The sequence below is a fragment of the Hippoglossus stenolepis genome, chromosome 16 (genome assembly GCF_022539355.2).
Source record: "Hippoglossus stenolepis isolate QCI-W04-F060 chromosome 16, HSTE1.2, whole genome shotgun sequence".
Classification (NCBI taxonomy): Eukaryota; Metazoa; Chordata; class Actinopteri; order Pleuronectiformes; family Pleuronectidae; genus Hippoglossus; species Hippoglossus stenolepis.
Window position 1 is genome coordinate 14,449,569 of NC_061498.1, and position 12,410 is coordinate 14,461,978.

General features: G+C 43.0%; 1 protein-coding gene across 3 annotated transcripts in view; it reads left to right on the top strand.

Moving 5' to 3' along the window:
- znf385c (zinc finger protein 385C) overlaps window positions 1–12,410 on the top strand; it is a 133,119-nt gene that overhangs the window by 91,437 nt on the left and 29,272 nt on the right. The window lies entirely within an intron of this gene.

The window sequence follows — 12,410 nt, forward strand, 5'->3', positions numbered from 1 at the left end:
AAAAAGAAAAAAACAGAACACACATCACTGACTGTTCATGACCATTGGTCTTCATGTATTTACAGGTGACTGTGTATAAACACAGAGCAGTTTGTGCGTTGTGTTTGTTTGTTTCCTCTCCGTTCGCCTGCCATTGTTTCACCTTTGTTTAGCTGCATATGCTACACAGGATTGAAAACCAAATGAGTCTAATGGATCCACAAGGCATGGCACTGTGACCCGTAAATTAAGTCCCACAGATGTGCTTCTGTAGATTAATCTTCCCGCTCATGAGCAATTATTCTGGCGGCGACGCTGAGGCATGAGGCTGATTTGAAACAATTACAGCCCAGGTTGGGCGAAATTAGCTCGTTCATTTCCCCGGGCTGCCGCTGATCAGGAGAGAGGGCATTTTAAAAAGCAACCAAGAGGTAATTGGTTTTTAACACTGGTATGTCCTTCAGCCAACTTTCTAACCTGCTCTCGGCCACTTTGGGGTTAATTCTCTCTGAGTCAACAAAGGTATTAGTCAGGATTTTGTACGCCTAATTAAAATTATCTCAGAATTGCCACTGTATTTGTTTTTTCTTGAAACGTTATCTACATTATAGGATGTGAATTAATTTATGCAGTACCACTGTGCTAACCTTCACAGCTGAAGGAGTTTTATTACCACCGTTGTTCCTGTGCCATAACTCTCATGCAACTGCAATTCTGTTCCACACATGATATACGAGCTGTCTCCCTCTTCCCCGCAACGTGTTAAAAGGGAGAGGGGGGGAAAAAATATTTGGCCCTACAGCGAGGACAGGAAAGCTTTGCCTTTTTATAGCCAGTACACATTTCCATTAAGAGTTTTAATTGGCCACAGACACGAGCCCCAGAGCGGAGCTGAAATTAGGTTTGTTATGAGATAAGTCTAAAACAAAGAAGCTGGAATAAGGGAGCGAGTGAGGAAAAATACATTTTGTGCAAAACAAAAAAAAACAATTTCAGGTGGAATGGGAATAGACGATCAGCAAGCCTATTTGAAGGCAAAAAAAAAAAATCTGTTCGGGAAAGGCAATTTACTGGCTTGCTGCAAATACAACTTGTTTAGCAGGAGCTGTTTTGCATAACAATGAATGTAATAATACACAAGTAATGTACAGTACAATTCTCTTTGCAAGCAGTTTGCTGGTGTCGTTTATATAAATAAAGCAAATGGTCCCGCCTGCAACACCGAAGAATTTCAGACTATTTGCAAGTGTGTAAATGAGTCATTAATTGTTAAGAGCTTTTCTTCTGTGTGTGCGTGTGTGTACGTGTGCGTGTGCATGTGCGTTTGTGTGCTGTTTGACAGTGTTCTTCTCTGGTGAGAGATCTAGAGAGGATACTTCCACCGCCATCAACTACAACCACAACTTCATTTTCATTTCACATTCGTCACAGCCTCATAAGCACCTTTGCGTCTGCCACCCGGTGTCTCGGCGAGCGTTTTCATCTCTCGCTCCTCTCATCTCGTCACTGAGGAGCTAAAATTAGAAAGCAACCTCTGTCTCGTACTGATTTTTCTCCTGTAAACCGCATCCTACCTTCCTTGAAGATCCAACCGGCCCCGGCTCGCCCACCGTATCTAATCAGTTTGTAATGAGTTGTCACAGTTGGCATGATGGCTGGCGTGACGCTTGGTTGACCAGCCTGATATTTATTCATGTAAAAAACGATGTCGCACTTAATGCCACTTCCACAAATGACTCAATTTGCCAAGGAAATGAACCTCATCTGAGTTCCTGTCAATCATGTAGAATTCCTTATCCCCCGGGAGTTTTGCATATGTGTGAGCATGCCACAACTTTGAATTAGTTCATCCACACTTTTTCAACACGGCAAGCGCTGTGTCTGATAATGACGATTGTTCGGCCCCTCAAACAGATGTTTAAATTGTTCGTCATATTTTGTCTTTGATCTTTTCCCTTTTCAACATCGTCTGTGTCATAAAAGTCATTTGGTTTCCACTGACTGAGAAAGGTCCAACAGCTGTCATCATTATGAAAGCTGCTCACCCTTAGGCTTGGAAGAAAAAAAAAAAACAATACTTTTCTGATTCTTTTCCCCCTTTTTGCTGTTTATCGTCACGCTGAAGTTCGGCGTACAGCTGCTGCAGAGTGATGACTGGCCATCGGCACCATCTGCATAGATTAATGTGTTTGATATTTCCCTTTTCCACCTCCTATTTTCCTTGGGAACATCGGGAATCTGTAGCATCTCCGCTGCCCGCCCATAGCTGGCTGCCTCGTAGGGCTTCACAGTGGGGAAGCTGAGCAATTTGTTTCTGGATGGCTCCGGGCTTATCGTCTCCGCTTGACAGATGGGCTTTGCCTCAGCTCAGGTCGGGCTTGGTAGCAGTGCGATGCTCGCCGCTTGCCTGACAGAACTCATTATAGACACTCCCTGGGAGAAGAAGCATCTCCACGAGGTCCTGTTACCACCACCCGACTGCCACGACTCACCACTGAGCCAGACATCCAAACACACTGAAATTATTTGCTCAAACCTGCTTAACCCAGAAACCTCGCAGTATTTCTTACCTTTCACATAAAAAAAAAAAAAAAACAGCTGTTGAGAAAATGAACAAATTCGATGATTAAACAAAGATAATTTCAGGTTGGTACTAACCTCACTTCTCTCATTCTACTTCCGGTAATTTAATTTGAGCCCTACCCTTGTTGTTTGTCAATTCCAGTAACACAGCTAAAGGTTGATATCTTTTTCTGATGAGACAATGGTCGCTGCTGAAGCTGGAGGCTGAATATTGATCTTATGTAAACTTCATTACCCTCTCATGTTTTATTTATTGGCTCTGAATTAGCCTCTGTATAAACCTTTATCCACACTGATGGAGTCTAAATCTCCTTATAAATCTCATGCACACTTCTTACATCTTATACTTTTTAGTTCTTTAATCAACAAAGGTCCAAAACACTCTCAACTAGAATGGCACAGTAGAGCACATTGCTTCGCCAAGGTCCAACTGTCACTTTATGAAACCACATTTAAATTCACTAGATCACTATTGGTGCGCACCAAATCGCACACAGTCATTAAAATCAGTCACCCAAATATGTCAGATTTTTGAATGAATGAGTGAATTATTCTCAGATGTTGAAAAACACCCTATCTCCAACTTCCTAGATCTGCCCTTCGATCAGAACCCAAACCAAAGTTTAATGGTTTCTTTCCTGAACCATAACACATCCTTCCACCAAGGCTCATTTTAAACCACCCAGTACATCATTTTTGCGTAATCTTGCTTACAAACAAACGGGGGTGAAAACATAACCTCCTTGGTGGAGGTAATCGATGCAACTGAACAAGAAACAGCATCTTTTTTGATTGCTGGTCTGAACCTGGCACCTATAATACCCACAATGCAACTCAACTATCAACAACTTGGAGGCCAGAGCTGCAGGTGTGTTATGCTAGTCGTGGTAGCCTCAAGTCACTAGCCTAAAGCAAAGATAAAGAACCGGGCTGGAAATTGGTGGAGTTGCTCCATTTCAATTGTTGAAATACATGTAACCTCTTTAGGTAACTATGATGTGTAGCTGACTGAGTACAGGTGGGGTTTTAGGGTTTGACAGAGATGTAAACTCAACTGATTCAGTGTCTTACTTTGTACAATTCCTCTTAAATTGGCGTGACAGAAAAGTTAAAAAAAAATCCTCTCCCTTCCTGAGAGTGCTCTATTTTCAGTCGTGGGTCAAACTGTGCTTAGCCTTGCATAAAATCAGGCCACATGGAGCAGTGTGCCACCTTCTGCAATCCAGGGAAAAGAAGGAGAAAGGAGGGCAAAACTACATATGAGAGATTTTGATGAGAGGAAGTTACTCAGCTGAGATTAAATATAATCCTCATAAGAAAAATCTTCACAACCTTATTAGAGCTTGACTCCATGTGTCGCTGCTGCAAATATCTCCACTCCCTTCATGTGGACACACAAACCGGAGAGGAAAGACGCACAACCATTCACACGGTGTAGAAGCACACGCATATTTGCTGCATAAACTGTATCAGCCTGCCGCACATACACAGGAATACAAATTGTCACGTGTCACACACACAGTCATACCCTTACACACTCCAGTACACAATATACAGTCGCAGTGCAGCCAGCACGGCATGCCGAGTGACCCAGAAAAAAATGAGTGAAAATGTAATTCAAATAAACAACTTTAAAAGGCTTTAAGGTAAGGTGAGGAAATGAGAGGCAGGGAGGATGGGGCACAAAGTGAAAGGGCTCTTTGTAGACATTTTAAATTGCCTGTTTTTCAAAGTAGTTTATGAAAGAGGAAAGTGGCCCAGAGACATAAATCTCCAAAAAAAGGTCAATTTGACGGCAAAAAGCAGCAGGAGTCGCACATTTATTTGGCTGCTCTCCCAGTTTGTGTCTCGTATTTTGAATAATGCCGTATTCGTTGTGACGAGATCGTACCTGAGTCTGTGAGGAAATGTATAATTTTCGCATTTCATTCCACTGAATTAATCAAATTGGCTTAATTGAGAGCTAATTTAAGTTCCTCCATCATCTCTGTCTGCACTGTTGAATCTAATCAGTCCAGTCGTAAAGACTTAAAGTCAGGTTTGCACATTTTCATCGCACTTGAAGGAGGAGTGGAGATGAGAAGTGAGGGAGGAACGGCTGGGGATCGAGAGGAATAAAAAGCGACGGTCTTTAATTAAAACTGATTGTGCTTAATGTTCTCCGTCCATGCTGTAATGGTTCCCACGGTGGCCCTCAGACCACCTCCTGATCAAGCAGATGCTAATTGGCTGTTATGAGTCACTTTCTAGCGCTCTCTGTCTGTGTCTCTTTGTGACTGTCTCCGTCTCTCTGAGGACTAGATTCGGACATCCAGCAGCTAAATGTCATTTCATGCCCTCAAATGGCTCTGAGCCACTAATACACTGTGAGGCCAATTTACAATTTCCAGACGCAGCCTCTGTGAGACAGCCATTTGTATGCATGGTATATTTTGCTTATTTCATACCTAAGTTAAAAAAAAATGATTATTTTGGTTGTAACTAAAAAGCTATAGCTCTAAAATATTTTGCAAAGTTGTAGTTCCTGTGCTGTCACATCCAGTCCCATCAGCTCCGTGGTCTGAGGCGGTGCAGCCCTGCCCGGAGGTTTGCGGGCCGACTGGGGTGATGGTGAAACAGCGTGGCAACAGCGAGGCAGATGCACAATGAGCAGCATCGTGTTATGACTCCGAATGTGTGTGTCAGGCCTCGACAGTGTGCACATTTGTGACAGCCAAACTCATTGACTGGCATATGAGGACTGTGCTAAACATCATCAAAAAGAGAGCTTATTGTGCGCGCTTGGCAGCTGACAAAAGAACCATCCACATGGTGCCGGGTAATTATGCTCATATCGTGCCTGCACTTTGTTCTCATCGTTTCAGCAGTCAGCAATTTTCCCCTCGTAGCTTCTCGCTCAAAACATTCAAGAAATTCATTGTCACAGCTGGGTACACAGATCGGAAGCCTGATGGCAAAGGTCTAACCGGCGAGCGGCAGAGACGTGATGCATAACGGCCTGAAATTCTGCAGAAATCAACAAAGAGCTGATTTGTTTTCATCAAGATCCATGAGTTATTGTCTGAGAAATCAATGGAAATGTTGAAAAACAACCTTGCAATGTTAAATAAAGTTAAAAAAAAAAAGTTTTTGTGTAATCCTGCTAACTCCTGAACTGCCTCCCACAATCGGGTTTAGCATGAACAGAAACAAAATGGCTGTTGAATCTATTTACCAGGTCAGGCCCTTGAGAAACTTATACATGATGCTGTATCTTATAGCTTGTAAATCTAAACACACTCATTTCTAAAAGAGAAGAAGAGGCTTTCTGTCCTTCTCGGCCATCTTGCAGAGGCATTTGAGCAGCAGAAGCAGGTTCTCCTGGAGTTTCATTGGAGCAATGGTCATTATGAGTGTCTTCAGAGTCTCTGGGTTGTTGTAGTTCACTGGGTTAGTGCCATTTCTTATGCTAGAATCTCCAGACTTCTCCTTCAGGATCCCATAAGTGTTGATGATAAATTCACAGAATTGAGGGTGAAGTGCCTTTTTGTACCCAAGCTTATTCAACTGCTCCATGAGGTCAACATACCTCTGACTGAGGTAAATTTGATAGCCTTTATTTACCTTCCCTGTCAGCGGATTTGTGCTAACCTACAAGAGAGGAAGAGAAGCTTGTGAGTTTCCTCTGCATCACGATAGTACACTGGAATGCTTTGTTTTTCAAAATGTTCATTTTTTGAGTTAAGTTCAGATTGAAGCTTTGTTGACATTTGATGTCTTACCTATAGACTAAGGTGTCAAAAAGGATAAAAGTCTTAATTGAAATGCAAACAACATTGAAGGGGTTTCTTACCTCTAGGATCTTGGCTGGTATATTCTGCAATGTGAAACCATAAAGCCTCTTTTGGGCCTTGAAGACACGAGACAGAATCCTCCTGTCCAGTTGTAAAGCAATCTCTCCCAGGATCATGTCTGCAACAGCAATAAATAAATTAGTCAGAAAATTCCTCCTGCCGAGATATTTTGAATGTGTGCCTAGTGCTTGCTGCCGGCAAGACATTTCTAAAAGCTGCATGTTTATAACATGATCCAGGTTGGTGAGAGAGAGAGAATGTGCCAATTTGAGAGAGAGAGAGAGAGAGAGAGAGAGAGAGAGAGAGAGAGAGAGAGAGAGAGAGAGAGAGAGAGAGAGAGAGAGAGAGAGAGAGCGAGAGCGAGAGTGAGAGCGTGCCTTGGGAGCCAATCCAAACAGCCAGCAAAAAAACAACAAACCAAAAATTGTAACGAACGCAAAAGCTAAAGATAAATCCGACTTACTACTGGCTTGTATGGCTGTCTACAGACTGCCATGTGGCCCAGTAGTCATCCTCAATACCTCTTAGCCTTCTAAAAACGTGCTGCTGCTTGAATCGCAACATCAAAAACATCAAAGGAATCTTTCCTGGCTAAACATACTGGAAAAGAGAAAGCTAGACTATAGCAAAGCCCTCGAACAACATATGACTATTCAAAAACTATAGGTCCTATCTGTGAAATAAAAACACCGTGAGAATCTCAAGACTTTGCCGAACCTACAGATATAGTTTTCTTATTGGTTAGAGTCAAAAGATTTGACCGTGGGAGCGAGTTAGAAAAGTGTGGCTCCTTCCAGAAATTTCTCTAAATGCTCTAAATGGGCGAGAGACCTTGACTCCCATTCATTTTCGCACGTACGTGCATGTACGACGAAAACTGCGGGAGGAGTAGCGGGACGAAATTTCATACGGAAGAAGAATAAGAAGTCAAATAATAAGTATCCATGCATAGGCACACATAATTAATCATTAATTTTTTTAGTAACACTACTATTACTTAAACTTCTAAATAAGCATCACTCACCTTCAGCCACATCAGCCTGGCAGCTGTGAGGCTTCGCCTCCTCACATGTGTCTGTCTGGGCAGATTTTTGTTTGAAAGACCTGGAGTTGGTGGGAGACGAGGTTCGAGGTTCATGTTGGATTTTGGTCTGATCAAGGTCTTTACTGAACTCCCTCTCATTGAGGGTGGTTTTCCATAGACTGAAATGTTTTCTTCCTGATGGGAAGCAAACTGACAACAAGATATCCAGATATTATTGTCTTGTCTGAGGAAAACAGTAAATGCAATAACACGTAATTTTAAGAGTTTGTTTTGGTCTATACATGTACATGCTTGTACCACTAAAAGGTCACAGAGAAAGGAAATCTCGTGAACTAAAGAAATGCAAATATCCCTTTTGAAAATAAAGGCAACCAGAAATCCTTCACTTACCTCTGCTCATTAAACTCAACTGTATTTTAAATTCTTGTTCCTAACTTAATTTCACTCCATTTCTTTGCCACTACACAACAACTCTTTAACAACTCTGAACTGTGCTTTAGCTGCCATCTACTGGCAAAGAAGAACATCAACAATACCTGTTGGCGCCTCCAGAGTATCATTGTTTGAGCGCTGTATCAAGGTTCTCATTTCAATGTTTTCCATAAATACACTAAGCAGCAAATTCAACCGCTCGTTCTCCTGTCCGAGTTGTTCATTTTTTGACTGCAACACAGCGACGGTTTGCTCCAGGTCCATTTTGAGGTTCCCGGGTTTGTTCGGTTTATTGATGTGTGGCAAGCAACGTCAAGGGGGAAGGTGAATATTTAGTTTATATGTTCTTCTTCTTGGTTCGGTTTATTGCCGGGGCTCAGGATGGGTTGTCAACCAACATGAAAGTTAAAAGGTCAGATCATATGTTCTACATCAAAGGAGAGCCTTTTAATCAGAAGAGGGTCTTCTAAGGTTTAAAAACATCTCCCAGTCTCAGACGGTTGGGGGGGGTTTTTGCGTTCCACGCGAAGTTCAAAGCTGAACAGACAGAAAATATTATCTTCAAGCACAGTTTCAAACTTTATCTGTCCATTTTGTCATGAACATAAATGTTTGTGACACTTCCTGTGGGCTACGGTTTCAAAATAAAAGCATGCATATCTGTTGACTGAATCTATTCATTTGTTCATATTGTGAAAAATTTGCAGGAGCGGAAAATGAACAGCATCATACTGTATACTGGTATTTACTTGAGTACACATGAACTAACTTTAATCAATACTGTAGTTATACCAGAAACCTCAGGAAGGCTGTAGTTATATTAAAAGTTAACGTAAACAACTTCAGGTGAGGGGAAGTAGTGTCTGTCTCTCTCTCTCTCTCTCTCTCTCTCTCTCTCTCTCTCTCTCTCTCTGGTCGTTCAGCTGCCGTCCTGCAAGTACCGATACTAATAAAATTTGGTATCTGATCTCTTACCTTTGCTTATTGAGATGCTTCTTGATTTTGATGGATTAACCCATGTGATGTTTTCTTCAAGTTTCCCTAGCAACCGTCTGGTGCATCGTGGGGTTGTAGTCTGGGTTGAAATGACAGTCATGTAGGCCCTGATTGGTGTTAATCGGACCCCCGACTTTTGTCGCTCACCACCTACTACCCATTTTGAAGCTCTGATAATCAACTCCATCGCTTCGAGAAGCTCTGGGTCAGTTCACCTTCGGTTTGGTTTGTAAAGGTTTCTTCTCCCTTGTTGGTTTTCCTGGCTGAGTGGGCTCTATACCCTCTTCTGCAACTGCCTCTGTGGTAGAGTTAACTTCTTCAGAAACAAGGGGGCTGATGTCCTGCGAACTTTGGTTTGAGTCCGGTGGCTGGACAGCCCAGTGGATTCGATTCCCTCCAGTCTGCTGTCTTTCCTTGCTGTCACAAGGTCTTTCCCTTGTTGTCAGCTAACCTGTTCATAGCGGTCACTGGATGCATCCAGCTACAATCATTTTAGAATATGGACAAGATGGTGAATATGCCTTGTACAATTTAAGTTACCAACTACCAGTAGTTAAGAGCACCAGTTGCAGGTGTTAGTGGCCACCAGCCCATGTTAGGGTCATAACTTCAGTTTTGCACCTTAGTGTCATCATGTGTTTCGGCCTTGTAATCAACAATACAGGCTGAACTTGAGGCTGAGGCTAAAGGTAAATCTCAGTAGATCAGACATCATTACCTTTATGCCTTTTTAAACTAAACACTGTCCCATTTTAGAACACAAGACAAGATGAAGAATATCCCTTCTCTGTTCTACCGCACTAATGAATGCCTAACAACAGTTGATGTTATTGGCTGTTAGTGACCAATAGCGGCTGTTAGGGACATATCTTCTGTTGTGTACCTTAATCTCATTTTATAATGGAAAGCCTAACGAACGCAATCAGTCGGTAAGTTATTTAAAACATCCGCTGCTTTGTCACTTTTTGGCCTGCGTTCTAGACAACCTAGTCAACCCCCGCACATCTTTACTGTCAATGATCTGTTGTACAGTCTACATGACATGGCACCTGTTCTAAGTACGTTCACCCAAAGTCAAATCTGTCTTTAGGAGGTTAGACAAGAACAGGCCGAAGGAAAAAAAGAACGTGGAGTTTTGCTCACCAAACTCCAAAGACCCTGCTGTGCCGGCATCTATCCCACATAATTACACTGGGCCACAAATAGAAAGATTTGCTCTCCTCCCCCTACGACCCTCTCCCTCTCTCCTTCTTGTGCCGTTCAGCTGCAGTTTTAGGCGATATGCAGAGCACCAGGGGGGCAGGATAGGGGTATTTAGAAGTGAGGAGACTTGTCAGAAACCGAAATGAGCACTGGAGTGATGACAAGAGAATTACAGTAGGAGGACTAAAGGGATGAGAAAGTAATTCGGTGGTAGTGGAAGAGGAGTGAGGAGGGAAGGTTCAGTATGTTTGCTTGCGTATGCTGAAATCCATCATTTTCTTAGATGAGCAAGTTGAAAATAATTGAAAAATCGATGTTTGAATTCTACTGCTCGCATGCACCGCCCCGCACAAACACACACACATCGGAGCGGATGCGATGTGACTGTGGCTGTTGTGTAACTCAGCCCAGTGAGTCATGAGAGGGTGGGATGCGTTGTTGTGGTGGTTAGAGGAAGAGGAGGAAGCCTGCCTGGGGAGGGAGAGACAGTCTGATCTGTGAGCAAAGTCATCTGGGGGAGATAGGGAGAGATTGGTTTTTCGCCAGTGGTCTGGACTGTGGTCCACAAGTGAGGCGTAAATAAACTTGAGCCTTGACGCACACATGACTCTTGACAGAACGAACATATGTGCTCATGATGAAAACATCATGCACATGTGCACACACATACACGTGACATTAAATAAGCGGAAAATCACAGAGGGTTAACAGAAGGTATAACAGAAGATAACAGAAGGTTATCAGGGGCCGCGGGCGGAAATAAATGAACCATCTTTACACATGCACATAAAACACAAGAATCATGTTTGAACACTGAAATATTCATGATTATTTGTTTTACAGTGTAATCCTATAGACTCAAACACAATATGTGATACGTGTACAGTTAAACCATTTGTAATTTTGTGTTTGTGTGTGCATGTGGCTGTGTGCTTATCGACATCCCCCCCTCTACCCTCTCCTGTGCTGTTCAGCGACCGTTTGCAGGGATATGCAGAACCCAGAGGGGGGGGGTATTTAGATGTGAGAAAAGGCAATTTGTCAAAGACCTAAGGGAGCACTGGAGTGATGACAAGAGAATTACAGTAGGAGGACTAAAGGGTTGAACAGCTAATGTGGTGATAGTGGAAGAGGAATAAGGAATGAAGGCTCAGTATGTTTGCTTGCGTACGTCCTGGGAGCTATTTGTTGTCAGAGGTGCGTAGGCAGCTCTGTTTGTATACGTTTGTGTGTGTGTATGTGTGTGTGTGCATGTGATACTAGTCTGGAAGACTCTAGCCTAGCGCGTGCACACTCCTTCACTCGCTGTCGTACATGCCTGGATTCAGGCCGTGCCTCCATGGCAGCGTTATCATCCAAAGAGGCAAACAGCCAGCCCCTGATTTAATAAGCTGCCTTGGGAGTCACAGAGAGGTGTGGAAGCACTATCAGCTGATAACTGTTCTCCCTGCAAGCCCAGCTTTTCCCTATGATAGCCCTTCCAAGAGAAGACTCGGCTCCTCGTTTTCTGTGTGTGTGTGAGCGAACCCCCGCCGGCTGCTGCCCACGTGTCTGCAGGCTGTGTCCGTCCCGTGCTGCCTCTCTCTGGGTGTCAGACAGCAGAGGAGAGCCCACACATGGCAAAGGCAGACCTGAGACCACAGTGCTTAGAAGCATATGTCCCCCGCCCACCCACCGACCACACACACACCCCACATCATGGCTGCCACTCCTGCCAAACCACAAAAAAAAGCCATGGGCCAGACTACTGGCAAATTCCACATCTATCACCATGTTTTAAGCTTCACACAGGCCTTAAAGCAGCATTGTCATCATCCTCACAGCACAACCTTGAAATCCGTGCTAAGAAGAAGAAAAATACCCGAACAAAGAATATAAAGGCACCCCAAATCTTCTGAGAGCAACTGCTCCGCTTTAGTTTGACAGTTTCTGTTATTTCGGTCACTGTGGCCTTGTAGCCATGTTTTAGCCATCTGTAAGTGAACTGTAAGTGGAATAACTTTTTGAGGAGTTATGTTTGGAGCTAGTGGAGGAAGGAGTGTGTGTGTTTTATAATAGGTGATGAATAATAATGCTAATAATAACTATAATAATGTTAATGATGTGTTGGTTGGGTTCATGCTGGAGTTTGAGGTCATGTTGCAATTTGGTTTTTCTTAACCATGATCCTTTATTAAGCTTAACTGTTTTAGCTAATGAAGTGAATAATTAATAAAAGCATTGAATACCTTTTATTGAAAATGAATCCAGGATTTAGTCAAAATGACGATGCTTTTTTTTATTTCTAGTCCTTCGTCTTTCTTGGCCTTTCAGAATTCCCAGCACAACTCGGATCATTT